Source organism: Macrobrachium rosenbergii, chromosome 6, assembly GCF_040412425.1.
Source record: "Macrobrachium rosenbergii isolate ZJJX-2024 chromosome 6, ASM4041242v1, whole genome shotgun sequence".
Classification (NCBI taxonomy): Eukaryota; Metazoa; Arthropoda; class Malacostraca; order Decapoda; family Palaemonidae; genus Macrobrachium; species Macrobrachium rosenbergii.
In genome coordinates this window covers 62,172,523-62,200,487 of record NC_089746.1, presented here as the reverse complement: position 1 = coordinate 62,200,487, position 27,965 = coordinate 62,172,523, and the positions used below count along the sequence as shown (strand labels likewise).

At 35.8% G+C, this 27,965-nt stretch overlaps 1 long non-coding RNA gene across 1 annotated transcript in view; it reads left to right on the top strand.

Annotated features, from left to right (window-relative positions):
* LOC136839642 (uncharacterized) overlaps nucleotides 1–27,965 on the top strand; it is a 325,176-nt gene that overhangs the window by 64,391 nt on the left and 232,820 nt on the right. The gene's annotated exons all lie outside the window — the stretch shown is intronic.

Sequence of the window (27,965 nt, the reverse complement as noted above, 5' to 3'; positions counted from 1 at the left end):
AGAACGTTCTTGTTCTTGATTTGTCTGAGGCCTTTGGCAAGGTTGGCAGAAGAACGTTCTTGTTCTTGATTTGTCATAAAGGTCTGGCAGAAGAACGTTCTTGTTCTTGATTTGTCTAAGGCCTTTGGCAAGGTCTGGCATAAGAACGTTCTTGTTCTTGATTTGTCTGAGGCTTTTGGCAAAGTCTGGCATAAGAACGTTCTTGTTCTTGATTTGTCTAAGGCCTTTGGTAAGGTCTGTCATAAGAACGTTCTTGTTCTTGATTTGTCTAAGGCCTTTGGCAAGGTCTGGCATAAGAACTTTATTGGCCTTGATTTGTCTAAGGCCTTTGGCAAGGTCTGGCATAAGAATGTTCTTGTTCTTGATTGTCTAAGGCCTTTGGCAAGGTCTGGCATAAGAATGTTCTTGTTCTTGAATTGTCTAAGGCCTTTGGCAAGGTCTGGCATAAGAACGTTCTTGTTCTTGATTTGTCTAAGGCCTTTGGCAAGGTCTGGCATAAGAGCCTATTAGCAAAATTCCTCGCCGGTGGCTTCTTATCAGAAATGCGTAGTTGTGTGGAAGCTGCTCGTGCAACACCTGCCCCCATCCCCTTTTTAATGGTGTCCTTCGGAGAGTTTTCTCTCCCCTCCAGTTTTGTTTTTGATCATCGACTGTCTTCCAGTCCCCTCGTCTCCTATTCATTCACATGTAAAGGATTTAACTCTTCACCTACCACCCTCCTTTCCCTTGAGTGTCGCTTAATCACGTGTGATGCCATAAACGCAGAGATGGATAGAATTGATCTGATGAAACTTGATTACATAGCCAGTTTGCTATCTGTATCGTTGACCAGTAATCCGTTAACATTTTTGGAATAGTGTTTACGAACTTGTAAAACATTTGGAATAGTGTTTACGAATTTGTAAAGTGAACTTCTCAGACTTATCAGTACTTTGGGTTCAGAAGTAGGCACTAGCATACCACAGAAGGATTACATCAGAAGTTGATTGTTCTAAGTTAGTAGAAAATTTGGTATTCTCTGAGCTCAGCTCTTAGAGATTGACGGAGGACTTAACCATACCCGAATGGATCATTGTGAATGTGAAAGATCTCTGTTAAAATACAGCTTATGAAAAAGTGGTATTTCATCAGAGATCTTTCACAATCACAATTGATCCCTGATCCCCTTTATCTGCCGAGAACAACTAGATTCGCTGAACAACACCAGTATGCAGTAAATGTGCCTCACTGTCGACTTCTCAGTTCCAGAGGACCATTTTTCCTCACACCGTTGGACTGTGGAACAGCCACCCATTGGATGTAGTGCAATTGGAACTGCCCTAATACTATTCTTCTTGCATTTTAATATTTTTTTATCTTTTTATGTGTTTATGAATTTCTTTTTCTTTTTTTAATAAGTGGTGTCTTTCCTTTTTGTATTTCCCTTCTTACTTGTTCCTAATGAACACCATATTCTATGGAAGCTTGAATTTCAAGGCAGTGACCCTTTGGTGGGCTTGTTCCATACGAATAGGTTTCATCTACTGAATAATAGTAGTAATAATAATAATCCATCTAAAGTGAGGCGCTTTAACAATATTATTCTGGATAGAGTAAAGTCAGAGGCCTTCCACCAAAGACGCTGGCACACATTTTACTAATCGGTTTGTGTACTGCAGTTTGGTCCCAGCTTTTATGTAGATTTCTCATACCACGGACACTTGAGAAATTTATTTGAAGATCTTGAAGCGTGCAGATATAGAAAAATTACACGTGACCGCGAGAGCAATCCATATTTTCCCATTTCATATCTCTCCGTTCTCATGAAGCATGAAGCACGGACGCATACAGACAGTTTTGAAGTGTCAGCTAACTCCCTAAAACGATCTGCATTCTACGTTTTCCTCTCTCCTGCCATCCATCCCCCTCCCCTTGAAGGCATCCTGAGAATAATACGACAATTTAAAAAGATTTGATTTTTTTGGGGAAGAGGAACCAACTTGATCTTCGCCACCCATTGTGTCTAATATTTTCTCTTTGCCCTTTCACCATTTTTACCGAATGAAAAAAAAAAAGTTCTAACATTCCCTTGTAAGGAGAGTCTTGGAAAGAACGCCCCTTGAGATTAGCCCTGGCACTCATTAGCGTGATGACTTGGAGGCCAATTTCCTTCGGATGGTTCTTCAACTAATCCTGGCGAGGAAGCGTCCCAGTTGCCTCGAGGAAACTGTGGCCATTTTTAGAAAGGCAGTCGATAATGCCTGACAGTATTTCCGATTGGAATCCATGTTATTTCCTCTGAAAAGTATTTAATCCTATGGGCTTTTTTTTCCAGTTGAACCAGACTTCTTATATTTTATCCACTTCCTGTTTTTACACGTTCATTTGGAAATTATTGGAATATTAAACCTTTAGTTTTTTCCGTTTAAATGCCGAAATAGAAAATTGAAATGTCAATTTTTAGTTTTGCAAGAATTCTCATTATGATACATGTTTTGCTATAGAAAATTAATTCTGGTAGTTATCTGTGATGTTTTATTTTCGTATTGCTATGTCTCAACTTGCAATCCCAAAAAAGCAAAAACTTCAGGCTGTCCAACATCGGGTTGTACCTTGGCAGTGGCTTTTCTTGGGTGATGTAGGTCCTGTTTGGCATTTACTTCCAAAACATGCTTTTCTCTCCACAATTGAACACGTGTTGGGGAACAAAATTTTCAGCCTTTATATTGTGACTGAACTCTGTAACTTATTTCTTGGCAGCATCTTTGTTGGAACTGGCAGCCTCCTATGCCTCGACATTGTGTATAACACTTTTCAAGAAATTCTCAAACCACCAATGATTGACTTTCAACTCTCGATTGCTACCTGTATCAGCACCCGTTCCGGGGTGTTTTTCAAGAGATCATGTAGTTGCCTTGCCTTTACGCGTGCAGTGATCTTTAGAAACACTATCACCAGCTATTTTTCATTTATCCAAATTAATTTCTCAACCCCTTCAAATGTCTGAGACTTTTGTTTCATAACAGATTTCATTCCCCACGTAACACCCATCTACTCCTCTGTTGGCTTCTTTACATTTTATTGTAGCAGAAATTGTTTGTTTGGTCACCCCATACTCCTTCACCAGATCAACCACTCAGACACCACTCATATTTTTCTAATATTTCCTTTTGAATCTGTAGTTTATCTCTCGCTCTCTTTGCCTTGCTAACATCTCTACCTTTCTTAGGAGCCATGATGGCCTATGTACAGCACAGTGGTTTACCACTTGAGTAAGAAAAACACACACAGGCAAAGTTTACCTGAGATGTGTATAGACCATGACTCATGCATAGACTGAACCCTTCACTATGTTTCAGCTGGGAACACCTCCACACTTGGAGTGCCTAATCCCATGCATGTTTAGCCAGTCATAGTTCCCCACCCTTAAGTCCAACAAACATCCCTTAAGTGAGATGTCTATTAACTGGAGGTATGACACACACACATATATATATATATATATATATATATATATATATATATATATATATATGTTTTTATATATATATATTTTTTTTTGATAATATATATTATATATATATATGTATGTATATATACATATATATATATATATATATATATATATATATATATATATATATATATATATATATATATATATATATATATATATATATATATATATATGATTTCTCTGTAGTTTATAAAAACATTGATTACGCTTTGTATACCACTATCTCAGTTTTTGTTCTCAATCAAAATATATTTAAGGGCTTCCTCCTGCTTTTATTTCCTCCCTTCCGCTAAAACTCAGAACGAACCGTTGTCATCACCGGACAGAAAGCAGCACTTTTGACTTTACGACAGCAAGAATCTGCGAAATAAAAGATACAATACAAATCTCGCCGAAGACTGGACTTCGCTCGATCGCGCATGTTTTATACAAAAGTGTCTCAGGAACTTGAGCAAACAAGATTCATGGGTTTTGGTCTCATCACGTATTCATGAGATTGAAGTTAGACGCAGCTATTTCTTTTATTGCAGTTATTCAGACCCCAGCTTTTACCTCGGTTCTTTGCACTGTGCTTCGTCCTTCCTTTGCTGAGTGAGACCATTATTGTTTTCGTTCGTGTGGGTTGAATAATGTTGAATTATTAATAGAAATGAAGGTAGTTGTTGTAGCAGCGTACCTGCTATAAGAAAATTGACGAAAATGTTCAGGTAATTATGAAGGTACGTTGCGTTACTTTACATTTCCTTGTTAAAGAATTTTACTGATCGTAGAGTGCAGTAACCATAGGGTATCTGTATTAGGAACCGATAGAAGCAAATAATATATGGTATGCATTGCATTTTATTTTATTATTATTATTATTATTATTATTATTGGGTCTATCACAGTCATCCTGTTCAACTAAGTGGTATTTATAGTGTGGGGTTCTGGGTGTATCCTGCCTCCTTAGGAGTCCAACACTTTTCTCACTTTGTGCGCTGTTTCTAGGAGCACACTTTTCTGCAAGAGTCTTGGAGCTACTTCGGCGTCTAGTTTTTCTAGATTCCTTCCCAGGCGTCTTGGGATCGTGCTTAGTGTTCCTATGATTAGGGGTACAATTTCCACCGGCATATTCCATATCCTTCTTATTTCGATTTTCAGGTCATGATACTTATCGATTTTTTCTCTTTCTTTATCATCTGTTATTATTATTATTATTATTATTATTATTATTATTATTATTATTATTATTATTATTATTATTATTATTATTATTATTATTATTTTATTTTAACAAGATCATTGAGTCGCATTTAACTTGCCAAATCTGGTCAGATCGAAGCAAGATAAAGTAAGACATTGCACAGTCACGTCCAAGGGGTGCTTCCTAGAGCCTTTGGTACAGTGTGTCCTATACATTACGCTATTTGGGGTGTACCTCCTACTGAATTCATTACTAGGAAAACGTTTTCAGTGATAAGTACATTCATAGTTTCACTCCTTCGTTTTCATTTTGCTTATGTAGAGTAATTTTCTTTCATACCGATCAAGAATTATGCATTAATATTGACTGAGAGGCTAGCAGTTATATTACGGTTCACTTGTTTCCTTATCTTCCGCAGAAGTTTTTCCTTGATGTGGGAATCGGAAAAAATATGGGAGTTTGAGTAAAGACGAATATTAATAGTTTCAGAAATATATATATATATATATATATATATATATATATATATATATATATATATATATATATATATATATATATATATATATATGCATGTTTTAGGGCAGATTTTCTCTCTTATGCCATTGCTATTGAAATCATTGGCATGATCTGAAGAGACTATCTTTTTATTTAGACTTTGAATCAGTCTATACTTCTTTTTCTCTCCAGGTAAGCTTCTCATGTTTGCCTCCATTTACTTATAGTCGATTGACCATTTCCTCTGCAGTCGGTGGCGTTTTCAGGACTGAATTACCAATTGACATAAACAGCTTTATTACAACATGCAGACTTCACAGCTAATCCTGAAATGTAAAACATGAGGTCACTGGAATGATGAATTTCTACTGGTCTCATTCTCAAACTCGTAGTCTGTGCGGCAGCAAGGGCATTTCCTAGTGCTCCGTAGGACGCGCCCTGTGACATGGCCCCGTCTCTGGCTGCTTGTCATGATTTGCTCCACTGTTGGTATTTTTGTGAGCGAGGTGTTTTATTCCCTTGTTTCTCCTGTCTGTCTGGTCATGATTTGCTCCACTGTTGGTATGTTTAATGCAGACCATTGTTGGTTTATTTATGGCTCCCTGCTTCTCCTTCTCAGATGACCTCTGTGCATTTACGTCTGGTGGTTTCCTTTATAGAAGTGGCAGGTTAGGGTTTAAATGAGACAGGAAACTCCCATTTAGTGGCATATGTTTAATGAGACAGAGCCAGGAAACTTGTTGGTTTATAGTTCAAGGATGAGACACAAAACTTCATATGGCTTCATAGCCAGTTTGCACAAAACTTCACATTATAGAGTGGCATATCATAGCCAGTTCAAGGATGAGACAGAAAACTTCATATTATAGGGTGGCATGACCCAGTTTAAGCCAAAACTCCAGTTTAAGGATGAGACAGGAAACTTCATATTATAGAGTGGCATGTTATAGCCAGTTTAAGGATGAGACAGGAAACTTCACATTATAGAGTGGCATATCATAGCCAGTTTAAGGATGAGACACAAAACTTCATATTATAGAGTGGCATATCATAGCCAGTTCAAGGATGAGACAGAAAACTTCATATTATAGGGTGGCATATCATAGCCAGTTTAAGGATGAGACACAAAACTTCATATTATAGAGTGGCATATCATAGCCAGTTTAAGGATGAGACACAAAACTTCATATTATAGAGTGGCATATCATAGCCAGTTCAAGGATGAGACACAAAACTTCATATTATAGAGTGGCATATCATAGCCAGTTTAAGGATGAGACAGAAAACTTTATATTAAAATCTTTTAAGGATGAGACACAAAACTTCATATTATAGAGTGGCATATCATAGCCAGTTCAAGGATGAGACACAAAACTTCATATTATAGAGTGGCATATCATAGCCAGTTTAAGGATGAGACACAAAACTTCACATTATAGAAATCATAGCCAGTTATGAGACAGAAAACTTCATATTATAGAGTGGCATATCATAGCCAGTTTAAGGATGAGACACAAAACTTCATATTATAGAGTGGCATATCATAGCCAGTTTAATGATGAGACACAAAACTTCATATTATAGAGTGGCATATCATAGCCAGTTTAAGGATGAGGTCAAGGCCTTGGAAATGCCTCCAGATCATAACGAGAGTGTATCTTTGCAAGTCAACTGCTGCCCAAAACTGGTCAACACCCTCGTAATGCGGAAGAACACCACCCCCTGTGGAGAGATGGGGGGCCGTCGACCAACGTGATAATTACCTTTGAATGTACCAAAGGGACATGTCAAGTCCTCAGCAGTTGCCACATAGGTCGCACCACTACCACTCTGGTTGCAATCTCACCGCAATCAAGAAGTAATATTCCGTTATGTAGACTTCCACGACTGTAAACCAACACTGGAAGAATTATTGAAGCTACAGAGGTCGTGCACAGAGAATCCCGGTTTCACAGATGGCAAATAACGGAAGCCGTAAGTATAAACCAACAATGGCCTGCGTTAAAACAGAAAAGGAACACAGATTTCATCCTCCCTTCATCCTTCCCTTTTCAAGGAAACCACAAAACATCTGTGAGAAACGAGCGACAGAACGCTCCCGAAGACGACACAAAATACTGACGATGTAGCAAATCAAAACTGCTGGCGAGAGATGGGAATCACGCCCTCGCTCACACCCCTTCTTGCACGCCGTGGCACAGGGCGCGTCCTGTGGAGCACTAGAAATGTCCTTGTTGCCATACAGGCTGTGAGTGGAAGAATGAGACCTGCCGACCAACAGAAATTCATCATTCCAGTGATGTCAAATTTTATATTTGAGGATTAGCTGTTAAGTCTACATGCTTAATAAAAACTGTTTATGTCAATTTGTAATTTACTTTTGAAGACGCCACTTGCAGAAGAGGAAGCGGCCTGTCGGCTAAAAGTAGTCAATGGAAGTGAACATGAATAATCTTTCTTTATTTCTGAGAAGCTTACCTGAAGAGAAAAAGAAGCATAGGTAGGTTCAAAGTCTGCATAAAAAGGTGCTCTCTGCAAATGACGCCACTGACTTCAGTATAATTATACACTGTATATATATATATATATATATATATATATGTATGTATATATATGTATGTACAACAGCATATATATATATATATATATATATATATATATATATATATATATATATATATATATATATATATATATATATATATATATATATATATATATATATATATATATATATATATACATACACACACACACACACACACACACACACACACACACACACACGCATATGTACGCGGCTTCCTTGCAGCATCATCGACTTACTTTTCAATAACCTAAGATTAGATTGAATTCATACAAGGTGATAGTAACCATTAGTATCATCATCACTATTGAAACACATTCCTGAACATCCCTGAATATATCTTTTCTCCGAATCGCTTGAAATCACTTTTATGAAGGATACAAGGAAAAAAAAAAGTGATGAACTGTTCTCCAAAATAAGATAAATGTCAGCTTCTTAAATATTGGGGAGTTACTGAAAGTTGTACCGAAATCCGACGTCCCTAAAAGCAAAAGGAGGTAAGCAAACGATGTCCTGAGATGTTTCAAAACCCCAGAGAGCTTTTTCTCCTCTGAAATTATGGGACTTAAGGGGCCCTTAGATATACGGGAGCATAAGAGTTATAACCCCGAAGGATTCCAGGAATTCGTTCTTTGTGTTTGGGAAGCTTCCAGTTTTGGAATAGATCTGCGAATTTCGTTGGAAACCCCTCGCTCGCCTAAGCCAAAAGAATCCTTGCTCTGGAGTGAACCGAATCCTGAGTGATGATAACAAGTAACCTTTTATTTTCTTTTATGTAAATTACAGTAGGAAAATATGTATTTTGAAAACAAGAAATATGGTCAATACGATCTCCAGAGAAGTGACTGTAAATGAACTGACTACATATACTTTTTATACAATATATAAAAATTAGGGTTATTTTTTTAATTTAAGATATTTGCATTTTTTTATACAAAGTGAAAAATGAAAATTGCAAATTTAGTTGTATTAATGCAAGAAAGATTTTAGTATCAGCATCATAGTAAACTATATTTTCATCAGAGTAAAAGAGGTTATTTTGATTTTACATTGCAGACTAAAAATCTGTTTATATATTAACGCCTTTAAAAAATATACAATTAAAAACATAGACTGGTAAATTTTTTTACCAGTTTCTCTATAAAGAACAACGGCAGAGTCTAATTCCGACACGTTGTCTGTGAAAATTAACCTTGAATGCACAATCGCATTTTTTATTGATTTTGTTGATTTTCTTGACCGGCTTATATCTTCTTGGAATCAAGAATGTTACTTTTTAATGTGGAGCAAAATATTAAAAAACAACAGACAAGTCTTCTTTCATCCAACGCCAAGCTTGCTTTTCTCTGCGCAGTAGTATAAAAGAGAAGTGAACCGAATACGCATGCTTTAAGTCCTCATGAATCTATCATAGAAGAGATAAGAGAGAGAGAGAGAGAGAATATCAGGAGAAACCGCGCCGACCACCAGTGAGTCTTACTGTCACATTTCTGACAAGTTGGAGGAGGGGGAAGAATATTTCCCCTAACAAGTTCTAATAGTATTTGCTTCACAAAGATTTTTTTTGTGTTCGTAATTTTCGTTTATAAGTTCTGGGAGTATGAAAGAAATCTCTCCAAACACGTCCCGGAATAATCTTTGCTTCACAAAGATGTGGTTATGCTCGGTAAAAGATAGTATTTTTTTTTCTCTGTGAATTGGGGAAGTTGGTACTGAAAACTGACTATTTTCTTTACAAGAGGGTGACATATTCTTTTCTAAGGAGACATGAACTTCTGTTCGTTTTTGACCCTCACTTATAACCTTCCACCTTTTAAGAAGCAAGCCTGTCGCTCATTTCGGAATGAAGTCCCATTTTTCTTACTTTCGAAAAATTTTGGGCCTCACGTCCCATTGGCCTTCGGATCATAAAACGAAAGGGTCGGTGAAAGAAGACGCTATTTGCGGTTTTAAAACAGGCAGCTTTAAATTCTTCTATGAAAATGTGACGAATTAAAAGATTATACAATAATAAATAATCAAGGCCAGATTGATTGACTCTCGAGTTCATGGTCAGGAGCTGTAACGTGTAAACTCTCATTCTAAGCAGAAAGTTTTCTAATATCAATCTTTACGGAGGTGTGTGTGTTATTGACTGCTGCGTATGTTCGAAATTCCAATAAGATTTCTGCGTATGCATGCGGTACGAAGATTACAAATGAACCTTCGAAGTCTTTCTGTGATGAGCATTATAATCTTTGGCACCCACTGTTAGACCGGTATCTATTTTGCACCTGTTTTAAAACCTCGGCTCTCTACATTTTACTTACGATGTCGGCTGCCAAGGCTTATTAAAACCCATTTCATACCGGTATGTCCCATTATTTTTTTTTATATTTTTTTATTTTTAATTTTTAAAAATTAATTTTTCTTTAGAAATCTACAGCTTTAACCCATAACCCAACGCTAAACCCTCCCCTTTTATCCGGGTCTGGACTTCCTAAGTACTCTATCCCTTGAGAAATATTTGTACGAGAGAAGTATTCTAAATGACGAAGGGATTTTATTCAGAGCACCTCCTCATCCTTTGTCAGAAACTCGCAGATTTGGAGCGTAATTTCTGTGCTTGTAATAACGGAGACTTTTAATTAGATTCGTTATTCCCCGAAGGAACACTGCCACCACGCGCTTGTCCTTCTCAATTAAACTATTAACGTACGTTATTTCAGATAATAAATGGAATTAGTCCCTTCATTAGGACGGACGTAATAACTCTGAACATAATAAGCAGGTGATGTCATAAACCAATTATAGTTGCCGACGTTCATTGGTTACTATTGGCAGTTATCAACAGACTCAAGTCTCAGGGATCATTAGAACTGAAGGATTAATGGCACGCTTGTATACAGTACTTAAATTTATATTTTGTTTTCATTTTATTGAGTAACGGTTAGTGACTTGTCAATCAAAATTTATTATAGTTACTATAAGTGAACATTATATTTCATATTTTCATTTCGCAACTGCTATTTCACCCACTGCGGGTAAGTTCAGGAATTGATTTGCTTTGTCTCGTATCATAATAGAATTTTCATTTGTTCCTGAATCGACTTAAACTTCGGTCTTCTCGAAACAATGGTTATTCAGATGAACTATATTTGACTTTCATTCACTTTGTTTTCCCAGTTTGAAATCGTGTTACCTTATGCAGCCTTTGTTCACAAGTCGTATTACATATGTTTTTGTTCAATTAATAGCACTACATCTTTTAATTTGTTATTTCTTTTTTTTGTGGACGTTTCTGTTAGTAATATTTGTACTATAGTTCTAAGACTTACAAGGCAAAGGTAGTTACACGTTTCTCATGCGGAACCTGCTGTACATATATCTATATGTATTTAACAGATATAAACACATGGACATAAGTAGATACAAATATATATATACACATACTGTGTGTATATATATATATATAAATTTTATATATATATATATATATATATATATATATATATATAAATATATATATATATATGTATGTATGTATGATATTACATATATATATTAATTAAATGTATATATATATTACAGTATATATACTGTATATAATGTATATATATGATTAAGTTTATTCTTGAAATTCTTCCACTAATTTTATCTGTCGCTTCATAATTCATTTATTGTTCTTTTCTTCTTCATCTTTACTGAACCGATATTCACAAAAACCATTGAATGGGTATGAACGTTTGCAAAACCAGTAGAGCTTCCTTATCACCAGGAAACTCCTGGAAGGTAATTGCTCGAATGAAAGTGATTCCTGATTTCTAGGTTCTTATTATGAGCCCCCAAAAAAAAAAAAAAAAATCACCCATCCCCCTTTTTTCCTTTCGCCTGTTGTTGTGTTGATATAAATGACCTGCAGTAATTGCCTGGATGGCTGGAGGACAATAATAGCACAGGAAATTCTAGAGGGATCATTAGGAAGAAGCATCTCATTAGATATTGTAGTATTTGCTTTTTATGTCGTGGATTTCTGGGTGTGCTTTGCCCTGTTTCTTGTTTCGTGGGGAATGTGGTGTTTTTACGGTTATGTGCGTGCCTGCCTGCTCTCAGTTGTTTTACCTCTGTTAACAAGTCTGTCACTATTTTATTCTTTGTGTATTGCCTGTTAACAAGTCTGTCACTATTTTATTCTTTGTGTATTGCATTGATCTTGATCTCTCTCTCTCTCTCTCTCTCTCTCTCTCTCTCTCTCTCTCTTTAATTTTATCAGTCCGTGTCACGGTTTTGTTCTTCTTGATCTTAATTGAAGGTTACACCCCAAAACAAATGTTTGTTCTCGTCATATGTCAAATGACTCATCTTTATAAGCATAAAATTTTCCATGAAGCCAAAGTAGTTCACATTGCTTACTGTTGCTGTGTCTAAAAATGCTTATTGTTAATATGACCCAAAATCAACTCAAAACTCATTTTCACATCATGTCTTTCCTGGAAGTTAATTCCAGCACATGAACAATATTCTTTACACAAGAGCACTAAATTGCTAGCTTGATTAAAGGAGTTTTGTGACGTCTTATTTGAACCTCGAGAATATTACATGCATTACACATATGGTGCCAACATACTACAATTTCAGTTTTATGCGTTCATTGTTTGACATGCTGTGGAATGCATTAGAGCACCTGACAAAATATTCTTCTATTTTCTCTTACTCTCACCCATTGTGCGTTTTCCTGGAAGCTTTTACCTTGCTTCTGATTGGCTGATGCTTGTGAACTGTGACCTCTGGTTGGTGGTGGTCAGCGGATATTTACCGTCAGAAAAAAACGAAGCAAACGAAGGGGAAAAAAAAAAGACTACTCCACTATAATTAACAGTCGCGGTATAATACACAAAAAGATGCGGAAACCCGGTTTTATTTTTTCTTTCGTTTGCCTGATCTGATTTCAGAGGTTTCTTTTGTCAAATCAAGTGGAAAAGAATTCCCTTCCCTCGTCTCTTATTACCTTTGGCTCCCTGCGTCTCTGAATGCATTGGTAGTTTAAATGTACTCTTTATACTTTGCATTTAGGAAATATTGTCCATCACTACAAGAAAACCATTCGAATGAGAATTTTCACCCACTGTTTCACGTTAATGAAGGGAAATCCTTAGATTTTTCCCGCTGATGCTAGCGACTCTCTCTCTCTCTCTCTCTCTCTCTCTCTCTCTCTCTCTCTCTCTCTCTCTCTCTCTCTCTGTTTGTCGAGTAAGGCACGCATTCCGTTATTTCCTCATAAACGTTGAATCCCTATTATTTTAGCAATTTACTGATCAGTGAAAGTTATATATAGCTCTATTTCCAACAGATTATATATATTTACGACTTACGCTAATACTTGGAAGTTATTCCTTATCGTGGATTATAAATCTACGCACACACACACATACAGATGCCAATTTTTCCTGTGCAGAATGCCATCGAAATGGATTTGACACTGTAATGAAACAAAACGTATTATTTTAAATGTAACGAAATCTGAAAATGGTGTCTTCAGCGTAATGAAAGCTAACGGATTTTTTTTCAGCGTAATGTAAACTGAAATATTTTTGTTAATGATGAAAATGGATAACGGATTTTTTTCCGTGTTACGGAAACAAAGTACGTTTTTATTTCAGTTCATAGAGCACGAAATCAGATATTATGTAGCGTAGTACACAGAACGTTGTAATGAAATCCTTTTTCGTTGACATGCTTTATAGTTACCAGTATTTTCTTTGGTATATATGTGCAGAGGTTTGCGTTAGATTAAGCTGTCTCAGAATCGCGTTTGAATAAAAACATAATAAAAACATGTGAAGGAAGGTCAACGCTCTCTAGATAATGTTTTTGGAAAAATAAATGGAAACGAACTCACGTTCTTGTCGTTGCTTTCATCTGTCTGATTGTATCTGAATAACTCAGGCAGGACTTTTTTTTGTGAATGATTTTGTTCTGTAATTTCACGTGAGCTCACAGACCAAGGACTTTTTTGTGAATGATTTTGTTCTGTAATTTCATGTGAGCTCAGACCAAGGACTTTTTTTTGTGAATGATTTTGTTCTGTAGTTTCATGAGCTCAGGACTTTTTTTGAAATGATTTTGTTCTGTAATTTCACGTGACCTCACAGACCAAGGACTTTTTGTGAATGATTTTGTTCTGTAATTTCATGTGAGCTCACAGACCAAGGACTTTTTTTGTGAATGATTTTGTTCTGTAATTTCATGTGAGCTCACAGACCAAGGACTTTTTTGTGAATGATTTTGTTCTGTAATTTCACGTGAGCTCACAGACCAAGGACTTTTTTTTGTGAATGATTTTGTTCTGTAATTTCATGTGAGCTCACAGACCAAGGACTTTTTTGTGAATGATTTTGTTCTGTAATTTCACGTGAGCTCACAGACTTTTTGTTTAGACCAATGATATTTTGTTCTGTAATTTCACGTGAGCTCAGACTTTTTTTGAATGATTTTGTTCTGTAATTTCACGTGAGCTCACAGACCAAGGACTTTTTTTGTGAATGATTTTGTTCTGTAATTTCACGTGAGCTCACAGACCAAGGACTTTTTTTGTGAATGATTTTGTTCTGTAATTTCACGTGAGCTCACAGACCAAGGAATGATTTTGTTCTGTAATTTCATGATTTTGTTCTGTAATGATTTTGTTCTGTAATTTCACGTGAGCTCACAGACTAAGGACTTTTTTTGTGAATGATTTTTGTTCTGTAATTTCACGTGAGCTCACAGACCAAGGACTTTTTTTTTGTGAATGATTTTGTTCTGTAATTTCATGTGAGCTCACAGACCAACAAGGACTTTTTGTGAATGATTTTGTTCTGTAATTTCACGTGAGCTCACAGACCAAGGACTTTTTTGTGAATGATTTTGTTCTGTAATTTCATGTGAGCTCACAGTCCAAGGACTTTTTTGTGAATGATTTTGTTCTGTAATTTCATGTGACTTCACAGACCAACAAGGACTTTTTTGTGAATGACTTTGTTCTGTAATTTCACGTGAGCTCACAGACCAACAAGGACTTCTTTGTGAATGATTTTGTTCTGTAATTTCATGTGAGCTCACAGACACCAAGCTCTTGGATACTGATATATGGTGTATAAGCATTTTCAGTGTCTGACCTTTCTCTGAAGATAGAGAACTCGCCAGTTTTTCTTTCGAACACTCACAAATGGATCCATTAATATTATGAAAGTTTCATTAGTTCCTTCCACGTCTGTCTGGTTTTCCGGTTCTCACTAGACATTTCCAGGATGCAAGGCAGTTCTATTAATAGGAATGATTAATCATCGGAGTTAGAAAAGTACCAAAAATACATTCTTATCGGGAAGATAACTTGCCATTAGTACAAGAATTTATGTAATGTGCCTTAACTTCCGCATTTTATAAAGACCAATCTTGCTCGACTTTTCAAAGAGTTTTCTCATTTTAAGTAAATAAATGTTATAAAATCGCCGTGGTTTTTTTAAGAAATTTTTTTCCAGTAATTAAATGTAAATGATAGAAGTTTTCTTTTTTCACTGACATCTGCAAAAAATTCTGTAATTGTCAGGTTGCCACTAATTAATATTACAGTAGGCGCGTGATAAATTTACATAACATTAGAAAAGTAAAAATGGTATTTAGGTTTTTGGTCTACGAAACTTGGGTTGTCAAGCCAAGATTGATAATAAGGAGTTGGAGTAGTTGGACAGCAAGGTCAAGAGATCCAGAACAAAAAGTAAACGAAGCACAAGGATCTAACCTCACAGTTGCACTAAGAACTAAAAGTTACAGGCATTGGAAAGCAAGATATAACAAGTTAAAATGCCCCCCGAAGTTTCTTCGGCGCAATCGAGGTTTCTGTACATCGTATGATCAAGGCCACCGAAAATAGATCTGTCTTTCGGTGGTCTCGCATAATGCTGTATGAGCCACGGCCCATGAAGCTTTAACCACTGCCCGGTGGTGGCCTGGCTTATATCGTTGCAGGGCGCACGATTATGGCTAACTTTAATCTTAAATAAAATAAAAAAGTACTGAAGCTAGAGGGCTGTAATTTGATATATTTGATGATTGGAGGGTGGATGATGAATATACCAATTTGCAGCCCTCTAGCCCTCTAGCCTCAGACCTGAGGACGGAGAGAAAAAGAGCAGACAGAAAAAAGTGTGGACGGACAGACAAAGCCGGCACAATAGTTATGTTTTCAGAAAACTAAAAAAGGAAGCGGGATTGGAAATGAAGTAGAATGCTAAAAAGTGGTTGCAGCTCGGGGCCGAAGGACTTGGAAATATGACCAAGGAAATTGTTTGGTAAAAGAAGTAACCAAGTATAGGACGCTTAAAGAATCACGTACAAACCAAAGGGTTTCTAGAACACACATTTCCCCATTTTCTTTACATCTTTTTGTTCATTTTTAAGTGAAAGAACCTGTGTGAAGTGTGAGAATTTCATTTTGGCTTTGTGTGAAGATGCACAAAACTTGATCTTCTCAACCCATTGCGTCTAATTTTCCTCTTCCCCTTTTTACCTTACAGTCAAAAAAGGAAAGTTTTAACATTCCAGCGCGAGGCGACCTGGAAAGAATGCGTTGGGAGATTAGCCCTGGCACTCATGAATGTGATGAGTTGGAGGTCAATTTTCTTTCGATAGTTCTTTAAGTAATCCAGGTCAGGAAGAGTGCCGGTTGCCCTGAGGAAACTGTGACTATTTTTAGAGGAAAGAGCGGAGATTGCCAGATAGCATTTTGGATGAGAAAACCTTTCGTTCGTTTCATTTGTTTTGTGGTATAAATTCCAGAAGGCATTAACGTCATTATTTTCACTTATCTGATATACTTTGTTTAATTAATTCCTTTTGTTAGATTTTTCTTTCGTTTTATAAAGAGATGGTTGATTATAACTGGCAAAACAAGACGGAATATTCGGTTTAGTTACAGTAACCTCGAACTGACCATTCTTCTGAAATTTGCTATTTTAAGAAATGCAGCTTCTCTTGAGATAGTTAATAATGGATTCATACCACTATCTGTTTCATTTGAAACACGGTTTCCTGATTAGCTTAGGAGAGCACACAGTTATTGCATCCAGGTGCAGAAATTCTGCTAAGTTATCTTCGCGAAGCAAACATGATTTCCCCACTGGAGGACAGAAGTTCTAACTGTTATTCGAACCCAAAGAACAAGAATTAATTCCTCATGTTTAAATGACTAATTAGCAGTTCTCCATCTTTGGACCCAGTTTATTGTTTATTCCGTCATTATTTGAATTATATGTCCATCAGATTTTTTTGTTCAGTCTCTGTTGGATATAATGTTCACCGGTTTTTATGGCAACAGCATCCCGGAACCCACATCTATTCAAAATTGCTCGAAGGAACCGTCCCCTTCGGCTAACAGTGGCGATTAAACTTTTGATAACCTTTGGTGGATCCATCTGGACTGCTTGGGCAGATTTTCCAAACCTCGTTTCAGTAGGGAACTTCTGATATCCTGCTTTGAGCCTGAACGTGCCATTCGTTTCAGTCATCATGTACAAAATGCTAAAAAACTGGGAGACACATTTGCAAGCGTTTTGACGTTCTTGGTTAGAATTCATGACGTTGCACAGCTATCTATGCATTTACGTGTTAAATGATTTCCCCGATGTGTGTTGACTTTTGAATAGTGAATTATCCTGTTCCCTGATTCACCTTGTTCATTATATTCTGAAGCTACACTTTCCATTAAATTACCAAGGGCACTTCACTCCACATCGTCTAAAACTGAGTCTACCTTTTTCCATTAATGATACTTTTATTCTTTAGTGACGGGTTCTGAAGGTGTCTTGAAGACGAAGACCTTTTGCTTTAGTTTATCTTAAGTGATTTTTACAGTCTTCATTTATTTGTTTACTACACCAATTTTCACTGAACCCTGTTGCCTTTTTTCCGCATATGCATAAATTATTAGGAATAATAATGGTAATGATAATTTTTGTTGCAGCAAATGATAAATAAAAATTGATTTTGTATGTGTATCTAGTTTATGAATATATTTGTATAACCAAATGTAATTGAAGAGAGAGAGAGAGAGAGAGAGAGAGAGAGAGAGAGAGAGAGAGAGAGAGAGAGAGAGCGGATGCCTGAGCTTATGTAAGACCAAAAAAGGGAGGAAGCCTCATCGGGTATTCATGACATGCAAATTGGATTAAAATATCATAACTATTTTAATACCTCAAGGGATATGGACACCGATTTGTTTCGTAGATTTATACAATCTCTCCGGAGACTGATAGATCTTTTATTTCCGCCCTTTGAGAGCCACAAAGGTCATTTTCTGTAGATTTATGCAAAACGATTAAGGTGGTTGTATGTAATGTATGTATAGATAGGCCTATACAAGTATCTTGTCTGTTTGTATGTGAGAATATACTTTCTAGGTTTCTTTTTTCCTGAACCCAAGGATTTGTGATGCCACCGATCTTTCTTCGCCTATTCTTTCTGTCTCCTCGTCACAAAACTACCGCGGATCAATGTTGTTTAGATTTTTGCTTAACCTAACTTTTTTGCCCAAGTATGTCTTAGTTCAAAGTCACTCATTCTTTCGTGACACTGTACGTCTTATTCAGTAGCTTTTTTAATTCGTCCTTATAAAGTAACGTAGTTCCTTGGTCTGAAATAAGTATTGGTCCAATGCTGTCCTTTTATATTCCAAATTTTATTTCCCTTTACTCGCTCCTGTTCCATGATTTCTCCAGACGCTTGCTCCGAATATAAATAGTATTTGTAGTCATCACCTTTCTTTTTTTTTTTTATAAATATACTTCCTTCTCCTGTTCTGCGTACACACTTGTACGAGCTCAACCACACACACGCTCTTACACTTACGTAATATACAGTACACACACACACATATATATATATATATATATATTAAATATATATATATATATATATATATATATATATATATTGTGTGTGTGCATATATATATATATATATATATATATATATATATATATATATATATATATATATATATATATATATATATATATATAGTTGTCTACGTATACATTTGTCACGTGCATTTTGGTGACTTGTTGCTTATATATGATTATATATATAATATATATATGTATATTTATATGTGTATACACATATATACGTACACTGACACAGTTTATTTATGCGTGATGAACATTTCTTTGGATGCAGTGATTCCATTTTTTGACAACATAATACATCAACACATCTTGCGAATTTAATTTTTGCAGCAGCCACGAAATAATTTCTGGAATGCGTTAGTCAGTCTATTTAAAGGTACATATTCTTCATATTACGGTACGGCTTCCGAAGATCTCTCAGCTCTTAAACGTATCTGAGGTCAGTCTGAAAGCTGTTAAAGAATAAAAATGCCTCTCAACTAATCACCTTAATGACTCGGAGAGTTAATCGGGAGAGGTTGTTTTCCCAAGAGTTTCCTCATAAAGCGAAGAGGAAAATTTTACTCCTCAAGCGGAGAGGAAAAACTGAAAGTCGTTAGAAGCAAAATTGATGGTTATTCCTCAATTCCTTGCTCTCTCTCTCTCTCTCTCTCTCTCTCTCTCTCTCTCTCTCTCTCTCTCTCTCTCTCTTCGTCATTGCCTGTGTCTGCCCGTGTCTCGCCGAGTTAATACTGGAAATTGTTTTGATTAAAATATTATATGAATGAATTGTCCTTTGCTTAGGATCCGTTTTCATTAATAAATGTTTACAAAAATATCGATGCGGTTATCTTTATTTTATCGGTCAGCATTCAAGAAAAACAATCATTTGGCGGTGTAATAATAAATTCTCTTCGTTTCTGGCTAGTTACCGAAACTCGCATTTTACGTATTGACTGGATGATTCGTTTTCTTTGTTTATGCGTTAAGCCATCTGTTTTGTAGCTTCATTATTTTTTAAAACATCATTTGCTTGTTAATTATTATACAAATTTGCCATTAATTCGCTTATTTTATATCATTCCTTCGTCAGTATGTTTTAGTAACATTATTTAGGTGGCCATTTATTCATATACTAAGGTTTTTATTCATTTTTCCGTTTGTTTATCTTCACTAGTTTTACGTCAGGATCTTATAAAGTGACTCCACCCACAAAATTCCTAATTAACAAGAAACACCAACCAAACCCCAACAAAAGAACCCGATGTGAAATTCACTTAACAATTAATCTCGTCGCTGGCAACGAAGCTATGACGTCAACGCAGCAACGTCATAAGAAGAGACTAGCCGCCATGTTCCTCTAACCATTCATCAACCTGACGACCTTCTGGGAGGTGTTACAGGAGCTTTCAGTTTGGCACTTTTTAGCCTCGTGCCGTCGGCCTACGAGTAGCTAATATCGATGGCAAAACTGACTTTACATTTTACTTGTATCTTTTAGCCTCTTGAGGCAAACTTTGTGCCACAGAACCTGTCAGACTTTGTAAATTAAGTAGCAGAGTTGACGTGGTGCATTTTGTTTTTTTAAGGCGCCTTACGAAAATTCTTTTGGCGGCTTGACTCACGAGTTGGAGTTCATTGAATACATAAGGGCCCTTTGTGTGATGCTGCCTTTATTCAATGACTCTTTTGTAATCTTGTGCTTCTTTCGTCCATACTTCAGCCAAGATCATTCCTGTTAACAGGCTAGGTAGGAAGTTTGGTCATCAAATGATGAAATGAGAGATACTGAATACTTCGAAAAATTCTCGTAATATAATAATCATCAATCGGTTGCGATGCTTCCCAAATTTATCTGCTAGCAACTATATTGAAGTGTTCACATCCTTTACAGAAAAGTAATCGGGGATAAAAGTAGTGTATATATTTTCACAGATGAAAGGAGGTATCTGAACACAGACACCAATTTAGTGTACAGTCAGTAGAGCAGAACGTTCAGGTCGACAAATGCGTGAGAAATGAAATCACTAAAAGAGCCTTCTTGGTCTGTAGTAGCCTCCTCTTTCACAAAATTTATTTGAACTCAACAGTTAGTCTTTTGAAGTATCTTTTGGACAGTCACTCGATATAATTGAATCTATGAACTCGGTCAAACTTTTTATGCGTAGTCAGTAGGGTGCATGCCTCCACAATGTCTGGAAGCTTCTTCTACCTGAATATGAATCTTTGGATCTGCATTGGCATAGTAATATGGGCAGATCTTTGACACGAAGCTGATTTTCCTACAAGCCAGACGCACGATCATGGCTAACTTTAACCTTATGTAAACTAAAAACAACTGAGGGTAGATGGCTACAATTTTGTATGTTTGATGGTTGGAGGGTGGATGATCAACATACCAATTTGCAGCCGTCTAGCCTCGGTAGTTTTTAAGATATGAGGGCGGACAGAAAAAGTGTGGACGGATGGACAAAGCCATCTCAATAGTTTTCTTTTACGGGAAACTAAAAGTACTAGAAAGAAACAAATTATTTGGATTTGCATGGTTCTGTTGCGTACATCATAGCAATCCTTTCGTAATGTAAGATGTAATTCTGTTTTCAGGCATTCAGAAGGACCTTAAAATCATAACCTCATTTACTAAGTAGGGCGACTGTCGTTAGAGCACTATGTGCATGCACACCCTGAGCATTGCTTAAAGGGTAGGCTATTTGCGGCGTCCCTTAGACCCTATAGTTGCGCCCACTGTCTTGCCTTTTAGTTTACCTCCATTTACGCTTCTTTTCTTGTATTTTGGTGTCCAACCTCTCAACTACTACTACTTTCAGCAGTTGTGAGGTTTACTTCCGGTTCCACATGTAGAGCCCGTGCTTCATCGCTTTTATTTTCTGGATCTATCTTTCTGCTAAAGAAATCCAGCTCTCTCTTTTCACTGTCTTATGCTCTGGACGGCTGAAATTGTCCCAGTGCTTGGCTTTATAGCCAGAATATCATTCATTCATTCAGTCCCCTTTGAGGGGTTCGCATTACTAAAAGAATAGGAGCTGTATTAGAATTAAACGAATCGACAGAATTGGTAAAAAACTTTTTTAGGTTATTTCAGTAGACCAATTAATCAATGTTTCCCTAGGGGGTACATATTTCCTCAGTGAATTATCGCCTGAAATTCCTGTGTTGTATGTTTCCTAGGCCAGCCCAACATTCTTCTCTTAGAACTGATAAAGAAATCCTCTGAAAGAAATCTTGAATGACGCATCTCTTGCATTCGCAGGATATCTCGGAGATTCACATTACATTCTGTATTCAGTTCAAAGATCCCCGTGTCTCTGTCTCTGCTTCCCCGTTTCCGTGCTTTTATTTCCGCTCTAGAGGATTTACCTTTTCTCATAACAAGAATGAATTTATCCCTTCACGTGTCTCATGCCTTGCCTTGTCAAAGCTCCGACCATGCGAACCACTGCTGACGCTATTCCCTTGAAATATTGAAACAGAGGTATGTTCGGGTAAAATACATTCGGTGTCTTGCAGTAACATACGTCTTGTGCAGAGAGTGCCTTTGGTCATAACGTTTTTTCGTCGTGTTTCTTAATGAAGGGCAACATGGTGACAAATCTGTAAGCTTTATTCACATTATTTTGATAGAAAATAGGTTTAAGAGTTCCAGTTACCTTTTTTCATGAAATTTTGTTTTATATATATATATATATGTATATATACATTATATATACATACATACATATATATATATATATATATATATATATATATAATGGATGCACGTATGTGTGTGTGTTCCAGGATAACTCTCAAATGCATCGAGCAATTTCAGCCAAACTTGGTATACATATGACTTACTATCTGGAAAAGAACACTGTGGGGGTAAGATATCATTACACCAAAGGGGGTGGGGGTGGGAAGGACTTCCCTGAAACAGGGCTGGTTCTGCCTGTAGACTTAGTAATCAAATAAACTCTACGGGTTCTACCTCATTTCGGTATGCATATGACTTACTATCTGGAAAAAGAATGGCGTGGGAGTAAGACACTGGCATCATAGGGGGTGGGGGTGGGAAGGGGTTGACATGTAAAAATAATCGAAAGCGACAGATATCAGTATCTAATCCATAATTTTCGAGGTCACTAGGATGAATGATGATGCTTCCGATGCCCTTTAAGTACAAGTTCAGCCCCAATAGGAAGGGGGGTGAGAAAGAGTGAAATATTAAATGTCAAAAATGCTGGGCAATGTAATTGAAGCACCTATTTTAACAGGAGGGAGAGAGAGAGAGAGAGTAGAGGGGGGTGTTAGGGAGTAGAAAGAGAGAGAGAGAGAGAGAGAGAGAGTAGTAGGGGTGTTAGGGAGGAGAAAGAGAGAGAGAGAGTTTATCGGCTGTCATTCAGAGTTTTCCCAGGCAGCACCGGGTTGGTCAGCTAGCTTTATATATATATATATATATATATATATATATATATATATATATATATATATATATATATATAATAATAATAATAATAATAATAATAATAATAAGGATGGTATGGCCAACAGAAACTTCAGCATTTCTAGTTATAAGTATGTTTTCATTACCAACGTTTTGGGAATACAGTTCCTATCATCAGAGAGAAAAACAATGAGAATAAAATTCTTACATCAGGAATAAGTCTGAAAGGGAGCACAGGAGTAAATAATTCTTTTAAAAGTAATGTGTACATCAGTGAGTACAATCTGCCTATAGTTCTTTAAAAGTTAATTTCATGTTTGATCACTTGCCATTTTGCTTTCATGTAAAATTTTAAGCTGATTGATATACTCATTACTTTAAAAGAATGATTTACTCCTGTGCTCCATTTTGACTTATTCCTGATGTAAGGGTTTATATTATTTGTTTTTAGCCCAGATGATGGAACTTGAATTCCCTAAACGTTGGTAACAAGAATAAATTCATAAATGGAAATGCCGAAGTTTCTGCTGCCCATACTCTTCTTATAAACGATTCGACTTTCTTGAAGCGACACTGCCATTCATTATTATTATTATTATTATTATTATTATTATTATTATTATTATTATTATTATTATTATTATTATTATTATTATTATTATTATGATGATGTATATACATACATATGTATATATATGTGTGCGTATCACATTTTTTCAACGATTTTATATTTACTGCCTTATAATTAGGATTTTGTGACCAAAGAGAAAAGAGAATGTTTCCTATTTGTTCTTAGTCCCCTTGCGTCTTTTTATGGTCATCGGAGTTTTCATTTTATTTGCATATTTGTTTTCTGTGCTCTCAAACTTACTCTTTCATCGTCCCGTTTCGCATGTCGGTTTCGTAAAGCATTTCTTTATTGTTGGTCCGCCTGTTGCACGTAACTAACAATGAAAAACGAAAACGTTCCTGTTATATTCTGTCGCATCCTGAAGTACAGAAGTAGTGTCTACGGAAACAGTATCTCTCGTGACGCTCTACAACAGACACGCGAAATGGGAAAAAAGTAATAGAAAGAACTCGCTTGAAATAATCCCAAGTATCTGATATATATAAAGAATAATAAAGCAAAAGATTTCCAGCATATTTGAGACTTAAGAAAAACTATAAAACGTCCCAAATAGGCTACAAGAAAAACTATAAAACGTTTCAAATAAAACGTCCCAAATAAATGGTTAAAACAAAAAAACTATAAAACGCCCAAAATAGGCTACAAGAAAAACTATAAAACGTTTTAAAAAGGCTACAAAAAAAAAACTATAAAACGTCCCAAATAAGCTATAAAAAAAAAAAAAACTATAAAACGTCCCAAATAGGCTACAAGAAAAACTATATAAAGTCCCAAATAGGCTGCATTCTTTCTCATTCTGATATGTTTGTACCGCACGTGCAAAAATCATATTGTGTCTCGTTTTACACTTTATGTTTTACATGTAAACAAAAAGAAAAACCGCATCAAATCTTCTATCCATGCAGTATATGCACAAACACAAACAAAAATGTCTCATCGTACACGTAATAGAAAACTAGAAAAAAACTCCCCAGCATTGCTCCTGTTATTCTGACATACACAGAACAGTTCATTTTCACCCTACACTTTCGCGTTGAAATAAATAGTTGCATATTCTGCAAGCATTATCGCTCGTCTAAATGCAGCGCTTTTCGCCCTCGACTAACTGCGCGTGAAGTGAAACCACTTCAGAGGGACGAAAACATTTCCCGGATCATTTGGCTTCTGTAGCGTTATCGATTGAATCTGATTGTTGGGAGTTTCACAACGGTTTATTACATATGACAGCGTTATTGCGTAGAGTCCCGTATCATTATGGAGAAAAGAGTTTTGTAACGGGAGGCAACGTCTCATCCCCAAAAAACACTTTTATTTGCCTGCCATCGTTTTATTATGTAGTAAAACGTTATTGCACAGAAGAACGCTTTATTGCAAAAGGCAGTATTTATTCGCAGAACAAAGTTGTATTGCGCGCGAAAGTGTTTTGGCATAAAACAACGTTTTATTGCTTAAAACGTTGTTACGTAGAAAACGATGTTATTGAGAAAGACAACGTTAAATTGCAGAATAGATCCTTATACGCTGCTGATGACTCTGGAAACACTAAAGAAGGCAAAGAATCAACATCCTTTGAAGAGGAAGGTTGATATGACTGAACCTCAAGTTGATGATCTCCAAACAGTTTCTGATGGATTGTGACTAATTATTATTGTTATTGTTGAGAATGAAAATTCGTATGAGGCCAGTTGAAAGGAATTTCGAAGCAACCTTCCACAAAATAGAATACCTCCTCAGAAAAAAAAAACACACACACACACACAAACAAACTGGGCAGGCAAAGATACATAACCTTTTCAGGGAGGCAATGAAACAAGACAAATATAATTAACGGAAGAAGCTCAGAGCATGCCGTAGGAACGAACAAGGTACCATCTTGCTAGTCTTGCTGTCTTTGTATAAAATCAGTTATATATCTTATAGGCAGTATTACATTTTCAGAAAATCGTGGAGCGCACGAGGGAGATCATTCTGTTTCAGGAGCGTGAAAATAACATTTAGGTGCGATCCGATCATCGTTTTGTAATGATTCTAAACTCCCATGCCTTAACAACTCTAGTTTCATGCTGAGGACGCTGTGTTCTTATATATATACATTATATATATATATATATATATATATATATATATATATATATATAATATACATATATGTATATATATGTATATATATATATCTGACTAAAATATTTTCTGTTAAAACAAAATTCATACACATATATATATATATATATATATATATATATATATATATATATATATATATATATATATATATATATATATATATATATATATATGTGCATATATATATATATATATTCCTGGAAAATCTGTGGAGAGTCTGTATATGTATATATAGATAAATGCTTACAAATAAACACACACAACTGTATATATATATATATATATTCATATGTGCATACACAAGTATGGGTGATTCTGGAAAATCTCACCGAGAACTGACCTTAATTGAGTCAAATGCTTAGTGACGGGTCAACTGTGGTGAGTAGCTAAGTTAGAGAAGTGCAAGCGAGGGACTAGAAACGTTCACCGAAAACGACCTAATCAGAATCCCGAGACTAACCTCCTATGTAGTCACCCCTCCTCTGGGGAAATATATATATATAAAAGTATATATGTACTGTGTATGTGTACATGTGTGTGTGTGTATATATATATATATATATATATATATATATATATATATATATATATATATATATATATATATATATAATGGATGTATGTGTGTGTATGTTCTAGCATAACTCTGCAATGCGTTGAGCAGTTTCAACCAAACTTGGTATACATGGCTTACTATCTAGAAAAGAAAATACTGTGGGGGTAAGACATCACTAGCACCAAAGGGCACCAAAGGGGGTTGGGGGTGGGAAGGGCTTCCCTGAAATGACAGATATTATAGTAGCGTCGATGAACCTTTAACGCTAATGGTTATTTTAATGAATAATCTTGAACTTGTCTTAAGAGGTTCTTTAATTTTAGTACGTGTGCGTAATTGTTGATAATAATGAAAAGAAACACGTAGAAAACGTCAAACCTTGTCTTGCCAATTTTTGGGAGAAATTTTTCCACTTCCTTGATATTTCGCATGTTGACATGTAAATGTGTAAAAAGTAAAATCTTATCCCATTTTTTAAGGGATGATTTTCCCAGCTGACATCTCATGGACTGACATACGCTGGAGATGTCTGAAGCATGAAATGCTATCCAAATATTATTTAGAGGATATTAGTTTGCCCAGCTGATATCTCAAGTGTTAAGAATATATACATTGTTTAATGTTGACGTTTAATTTTCTAGGGGAACTGGAAATGATTCTGCATGCATCATGTATTTACGAAGGTTGATAAACGTCAGTTTGTTTACAGAAATATTTCGATATATTTTTTTGCTATCTCTGTCAGTCAGTCTGCCAGTCTGTTCTCCAAAATTCTGGCAGCCTGTTCTCCAAAATTTCTCCAAAATTCTTAGTGAGACTGATTTCCTTTGTTTATTTTATGAATTTTCGGGTAATGGCAAACCTTATAAGTGAAAATGAAACCTATTGGAAAGCAGATAGGTATTTCTCACACATCAGCTTATCTTTTAAGTAAAAAATAGATTCATTATCAGATGATAACGAATTGAACTGCTTTAGCTTATTATGAATATCTTCATGAAGGGCCAGTAAGTAACACTCATTATTATTATTATTATTATTATTATTATTATTATTATTATTATTATTATTATTATTATTGTGTATATCAGGTCCACAACAATATTCAATGGTGAATTTTTGTTGATTTTATAAAAAAAAAAGCTACAAAAGCTTTCGAATCCTGTCCTGGCTTCGAAAGTTTTGGTAACTTTTTTTTTTTTAATAAAATCAACAAGAATTCACCATTGAATATTACTGTGGACCTGTTATACAGCATATCCCGTTCTCGATCTAGAGGAGAAAGACCTAATTATTATTATTATTATTATTATTAATTTTAGCAACACCACCGTATGTGTAGGGTTGTTGGCAAACCTTGTGAAAACGAGATGAAATTTACAACCTTCATTTTAATTGTTTTTATTACTTACCACAACTGTATATGGCACTGTTCACATAGCGTGTAAAACGAGAAAATAATAACCCTAATTATCAACAGTTGCAGAGCCTCGCTTACGTAGCAACCTACAAATGGGCTGAGACAAAGGACCTTTCCGGGGATTTATG